General features: G+C 37.5%; 1 protein-coding gene across 3 annotated transcripts in view; it reads right to left on the bottom strand.

Moving 5' to 3' along the window:
* LOC102673616 (angiotensin-converting enzyme) overlaps nt 1–7,506 on the bottom strand; it is a 43,555-nt gene that overhangs the window by 5,042 nt on the left and 31,007 nt on the right. The window lies entirely within an intron of this gene.

Genomic DNA, 7,506 nt, shown 5'->3' with positions numbered 1-7,506 from the left:
AGAAAAAAAAAAAAAAAAAAGAAAAGAAAAGGAAAATACATAATGGCGCACGATTCGAAAAATCGAGGGCGAGGAAAATCGCGCGTAGAATCGCGGGACGAGAGGAAAATAATGAACGTATGTAACGAGCCTTTCTTTCCAATGCATTAATTAGACTATCTTTGGCAATCAGCCGCGCTTTGAATCCGCTCGAAACGCGTTCGATTGCCGCTCGCTCGATTTCACGATGGGTGTGCAGCAACTTTTGCTCGTTCATATGAGTTACGATGTCGAATTAATTCTGACTCGTGCAACAATGTGGCAAGGAACAACGGCGGGAAAGACATTGCTTCGTGCAATAAGGCTGAGATATGAATTTTAAGGCTTTCGAAAAAATTCTTCGCGAAGATTAAAAAGAAAGAAAAAAAGAAAAAAGTTTCGAGACAATACGTAATCCGAGAATGAGGGATAGTGGATCGTGGTTTTATTTGTTCTTTTCTAGTATTAATTTGCGCCGCGTGACTTCATCGAAATCGATCGTGACGTGTCCATAACAGTTTAGAGTAATAATCTCGTTCAATTCCCTTCATGGTTTATCGGTGATTTAATCTTAACCGTTTCCATGTGAACGCACTTCTTTGCTTTCGATTGCCACAATCCTCATTGTCGAGAATCTTATGTCATTTCTGAGTAATCTGTTAACTATTCCTATTCCTCAGACGACTCTCAGATCTCTTAGGAATCTCAGATTCCTAATTTTTCATCTAAAATACACGTTCGATCTTTAAGTTCGATTTAATAAAAATATTACCACCCTTTCGACTTTTTATATACATATAAAATCCGATATATTTTCTCCGTGAAAACTATTATTACTTCTTGCGACACAGCCAGGAATAAAGCACGCTCTGCACGATTGTCGACACAATGGCCAACAGGAGAAAGATTATGAGGCGAAAAAGACAATCTCGGAATCGGCCAGATGTCCATTTAAATACAATGGGGCGGAAATATGGAGCAACGAGACAGAAATTCTGTCGATGGATCGAAATATCTTCCTTACGACATTGCCATCACCCTCTCACAGCCATGGCCGTAGAGAGAGAGAGAGAGAGAGAGAGAAAAAACTCGACCGAACTTTTTCTCTTATTTCCGAGAGCAAAGAGAGAACCGTAGAAAAGAAAAATCGTCATCCGATCGAGTTACGTGATCAGGGGAGAGTTTCGTTGTTGTTCGAGCTTCTTTTACCTCCCGTCCAATTCCTTTCCTGCTTCCTTTGCCGATCCGAGACAGCCGATACACGCTCGCCTCTCTCGTAATTCTGCTTGCCCCGACTACGAGTTCGTTACATAAAACGAACTTAATCTAACCGTAGGGGGAGGGGAGGATTTGTTCGATCGGCGGCCTTTCCACGGATGAATCGTAAACGCGAGATATCTCTTGCGTAAGAGGGTGGGATCGAGTTGTCGAAGCTCGCGATTTTACACTACGCTTGTCGCCGTTCTCGCGTTTCGGCCACCAGAAACCACAGACCGACGCGGATGAAATCGAGGAAGCGCGATTCAATTCGAGAAAGTAGAATCCGAGAAATGAAATTTGTTTTGAAAGAAGAAATATATAATAGCATCGCGTTTTGGCTTCATCGAAGAAGAGGCTTGGAGAACGAGTAATCCTCCACTCGCGAATATGAATGGAATAATTTCTTTGGCGAAAAACGTCGCAAAGAAGTGGAAAGTGCAGGGTCGATTTCACGAAAGTGAAAAGTGACCGTCGCGACGCCAGCCTCGTGATATAACAACTTCTTTTTTTTTTTTGGAAAGTGATTTCGGATGCAGGTCGCGCGGTGTAGCTCGCTTCCGGTTCCTTCGAGAGCAGGCCACGCCTCCCGTGGGAATCGACGAGCAAAAATATTTCGGTATTGCCCCCCGGTATTGCAATTTGTTTCGATCTCACAATTTCCGCTCATAACGAAATCGCCACTTTCCTGCCCCGACCTACCTACATTTCGCAATACCCTCGGGATGCTGGTTCTACTTGTATTTAACACGCCGCTGCGTAGATGCACGATTCACGATTCTGAAAATTTTTTGACGATAGTGAAAAATTTCAAGCCAATTTTAAAACCTTGTTACCTCGCTTTCGATAAACGTTGGACGAAGTTTGTTCAACGTTACGGTATTGGCATCGAATCGATCGAGCCGAAATCGAAAGAAAGAAGAGCACTTGCGTCTAGCAAGTTCGTCTAACTTTCCAACGCAAGAATTTTCGCTCTAGTGTTGCCATAGCGATATTGATCCTTCGAAATTTGACGAAGGGTTCTGGATTACTCGAGAGCTTAGCTGCATATTCCTTTCAAGCCTCGACCAAGCAACACTCCCCCGTCTTGTCTTCCCAATTGGGGATCCCAACGAAACTCGCTTCCATTCTCCTCCTCGCCGTGAAATCGAGTCACGAGTCTACCGTTGTTCTACCGTTGTTCTAAGGGTGAACCTTGACACCGTGGTGTGGGAAACACGCGTCATTTGACCAAGGATTCGATCGGTTTTGCCAGAGGATCTTGACGGAATCTCGATCGTTCAGACACGCAAGGTGCGATGGAATCAATTCAAAAATTGAAAAATCGAGAGAATCCTTTATGAAAAATCTTGAAAAATAGAAACGATGTTTTTTAAGTGGAATTTCGAATTTGGGAAATTCGTGACATTTTTCAGAAGTGAAAGAAACTTGACAAACTTAACAATTATTTTTGAATAGTAATTAATGGAAATGGAGTCTTTCGATTAACAAATGCACGTTGAACTTGATCCCGTCAAATGTTTTTTTGTTGTTATTGGAAAATGCTTTTCGCACGGCGGGCACGACCGGTTGCTCAACCTGAGGCGCTTTCGAAACGCCGATGCACCGGTGCCAAGGACGAATCATCCATTTGCATAAATTTCAATCGATTTCTGTTTAATCGGATTCGTCGATCGACCGTCGTGGAGTTGTGTAATTGGATGGAATCGGTCGGATCGTTTGTAATCTCTGAATTTTAATAATCGTAAAACGCAGTTACGATTTCTCGGCGTGTTCCGTAACGTGGTTGAGAGTGTGAATTATGTGCTAGTAATTCGTAATACGATAGAACTTTGTTTTTACGAACTGGCCGGGGAAACAAGCGGGCTCACATAACGAGGTTTTTCTATATATAATAAAAGACATATTTCTCCATTTGATGTTTCTTTCAGAAATAATAAGAATCCACAAAAAGGTTTTTCTTTGAAAATATTAAATATAATAGATATCCAGGTACTTAGTCACTATGTAATGCATTTCGTCCGTATAGAGATAAGTTTCACTGTGTGTGTACGAGTAATTTGTTATTACACTTGTATCGTATATACGATGTTTCACACTCGTATAAATAATCTCGTTCCCCGATCGGATAATTACAGTTGTCGCGATTATTATCGTCATTAATAAACATGTAAAAGAGATGGTTAAAATTATCGTTACGCTTTACGTAAGAGAGGGACGAGTATAATAATAATCAAAAATACCTGTTCTCTTCACCCAATTACCTTCATCATCTGAAGAACTCGAGCAAATTCTTCGTTCGCAAATTGCGCACGTGAAATCGCCTTAATGCTTCTCGAACCGCTTTCCATAATTAAAAGAAAAAAAGAGAGAAGAAAAATAAATAAATAAATAAATAAATAAAAATTTCTATCCATCATCGAATTTCAAACGAGTCATAATGGATAAGTTTTCAGGAAGTGAAGAAATCCTTTCCTGAAATATATATCGGTTCTCGTTCTTTTTTCAATCTTCCTCTTCTATTTCCTGCAGACGAGAATAAAATTACAAAACGGAAGTGGAACGAGCCTCACCGCGCCAGTTTCTTCGTGCAACTGCGTGTACGAGACACGCGCGTGTTTTTACGCGGCTGCAATCGGTTTCGTAACTGCCTCCGCAAACTGCGAGAGATCGTCCTTCGGTTACAGGAAGTCGGGTCTTTCGACTATCGTCCAGCTGATTTCGATCTATCGATCGAATCGCGCCATAGATGCAAATTCGAATATTTCTTTCTTTTTTTCTTTTTTCATAAGAGAAAACGATTTTCCTTTCTCTGAAAAAAAAATCTTGCGATTAAAAATGAATATTAGCAGTTTATTCTTCACGTAGAAGTAATTAGAGCGGGTTTTTTTTTTTCACGACAAAAAGAAGAATCGAACGCGCGCGTGAATTGGCTTGATGAATTTCGATCGAAGTGCTACTACACATGCCACGTAGAGGCGTGAAACTAAAAGCGGGAAAAAATAAAAAAAAATGTTGGAACGGGAATAATAGGAAATTGATTAGAACTCGAACGATCCATCTTCTTCGAAAACGTACGCTGTTCTCGTTGCGCAATCAGTTTAAGAGTAAAATTTCATAATCGAGAATGCGCATTAAGCTACTGTTAAATGGATAATTTCTTCGAGGCAGAAATCAGTTGCAGATTCTCCCAAGCGATAGAGGCGATTTATTATCGCTGGTTTCGTGTACTGACAGCTGCATCGGCTTTAATTGCTCGTTCCTCGGATATTTCTTCATTTCGCCACTCACGAGGAAACGAAAGCTGCCGCGTGCCATCGTTTAAGTTTCTGATATTTCCATTTAAGTATCGAAAAAAAAGAATTCGAAACGTTTTATCGAATTTTTAAAGAATCTTTTAAAGAATCGACAGATATATCTATCACAAGTTATCGTTAATCATTTATAATACTTGTACGATATTATTTAAAAATGTTTAAATAATTAACGATTTAAAAAGATCAGAATTTAATCCAAAGATAATTTGAATTAAAACTCGAAATTAATATTGATGGATCCACTGGATGGAGAAGTCAAGGAACCGAATACCGAATTGGCAATGAAATTGGCGAAGGCGAACAAAGGTTTTCCTCCTGTTGACCCAGATTACGTTCACTACCGGAGATTGTTAAGGGATCGGATCGCTGCAAGATCGATATAATAGGTCTTTTCCGATTGTATCTTCCACGCGATATCTTCGACCTCTGTGTACACCCACGCGCCTTATATCAGAAGGAAAATTTCTTTTTCAGACCTTTCCAAGATCGTTCCTTCGTTCTTCGATAATCTGCGTATAGTTGTATCTCTTCTATCTGCCATTTTCCTCTTCTTTTTATCGGAAAATTTGAATCTGTCCATCTAATATTGGTTTTAATCCGTAATTTAACAAAAGAATATAAAGAGAATTTCAATTTTGAGAATTCGCTGCATACTGGATAATCCAATATTACTTTTCAATTTATATTTAATTTATATAATACAAGTTTCTCTACGAGGATTTTTTTTTTTATTTCAACGATACATGGAATATCTTTCGTATCGTTAAACGGATTTTTTCACGAATGATATTGAGTGTCCCGAATGATTTACAACTTATGAATTCTAACACGTTACACGCATGGATTCGTATGCGGTTTTTCTTGCCACCTCTTGTGCCGAGGTTCTTCGTTCGATAAATGTCCCATGTGGTCTATTTGTTCGTTCTCTCCTCGCGAGGCCAGTGAAAGTGCTCGAGCGTGTAATTGATTAACAATTACAAACGAGAAGAGGTTGCTATTATATTTTTCTTATTTTTCGAGACGAAAAGATTAATCATACAATCGTAAAAAAAGAAAATCTTTTTCATTCGATGGAAAAAAATTTAAATTGAAAAAAGAAATAGATGTGTTATTATATGAATCTCACAGATGTTTTATAACGGAAGGAAAAATAAAAAAATTGCGCTTTAGAGAAACACATTTCTATGGATCAATTTCTATAGATTAATCAATGAAATTTTGTCATCACTGATCATGATAGTTCTAAGAAAAAAGAAAAAGAAAATCAATAAAATTTTAAAATTTCTCGAATCGAAGATGCATAATATTGATTTTTGTGACAAAGTTTCACATGTAACAGTCTACACGAGCAAATAATATATCACTTTCAAATAGTTAAAATCTATGTGACTTACTCTCGAAGACAGAGAGAGAAATTTAATTTAATTTAATTTAATTTTTTTTTTATTATAACAGTTAACGATAAATGAACACGAGTAAAAAATTCGAGGAAATTCGATCCTTCTCGTTTGCACGTCAACCGATTTATACGATCTCTCATTATAACCGTCTCTCCATTTTACAAAATACTTTATTCCTTCGAGTTTTATTCAGGGTTAATGCGACCGTTTGCAACATCGAAGGTACGATATTGTCGTAATATGATTCGCGAGAAATTGAAGTAGCCGATAATATCACGACGGATGACACGACGATTTTTCAACTCTCACGTATAAGTTTTTCGCAATCGATCGTTCGTTCACGTAAGCGATCCACGACGCAATTTTGTAAAGTAATAGGGCTGTTTCTTTCATCGGTTCGTATCTTCATCGCTGTTCATTTAACAAAGATTACGGAATTCTGGATATCTCTTTCTCCTCTCGTTTCGTCATCTTTGACAAAAATTTAGAGAATAGAAAAAAAATAGAAACGAAAAAGTTTTACAATTTCGTAAAACTTTGTATCTCTATCGTAATAATTCAAACGCGTGAAATATGTTCAACCAATCGTCGAATTTTAATTACTTTTTTAAAATTATTATCAAAAAATAAAAATTGAATCGTTCAATTCAAATTTTTAACGTTAACATCGTGGATAGTGGAATATCCACGATTAAAAGTGTGCACGTGGAAAATTTTTGGCGTCAAGCCTTGAATTTTAATCAGGTCAGAACATTTTCGGCGAGAGATTCTTCGCCAATTTGTCCGCGCGTCTGTCGTCTGATTTAACCAGGTAAATCCGAAATTCTTTTCGGATTACGCAACTTACGATCAAGGGAAATTACAAAAATAACGTTGAATTCAACTTCGAATATGTCTCGCTTGCAAAGAAATTTTTCGTTTCATTATCTTGGAATATTTAATGAAAGAATCTTCGAATCTTGAGAATTCTTCGAATTCTTTTCTTCGAATTTAAATATTCAACGAAACGAAACCGTTCTTTTCCATATCCTCTCGATGCAGTTTTACGCGGGATTACACGCGTCAAATATTTCTTCCATCCGCTGGAAAAAGTCTCGGTAAATTTAGAATCGAGCTTGTTATTAAATCGACGTAAAAATATTTTAAAAGATATTCCTTTCGGAATTCCCTAACTGGCAAAAAACAAGCGTCATTTTCTCCTCCACGTGAAGAAACATGACTTAGAAATCGAGAAATATATTATCTAACATTCATCAATAAAAGGAATGCAGAGGAAATGTTCGTTTTATTGAATTATATAGGGTGAGTCGCCTCGTAACTCGATTATTTCAAATAAATCGTCAATTATTAATTTCTTGATGAAATATCTTTTCGCGTCTTCGCCTATCTTTCGTGCAATTTTTACAAAATTCAATTATTTTAAATTATCTTTTATCACAAAGGACTTAATTTATAGTTTTTATCATTGGAAAATAACTAATCAACATTTATATACAGTGTATTAAAAAAATATA

Source organism: Apis dorsata, unplaced genomic scaffold, assembly GCF_000469605.1.
Source record: "Apis dorsata unplaced genomic scaffold, Apis dorsata 1.3 scaffold_499, whole genome shotgun sequence".
NCBI classification, from domain to species: Eukaryota; Metazoa; Arthropoda; class Insecta; order Hymenoptera; family Apidae; genus Apis; species Apis dorsata.
The sequence above is the reverse complement of the archived record's forward strand: the minus strand, read 5'-3'. Positions and strand labels throughout refer to the sequence as shown.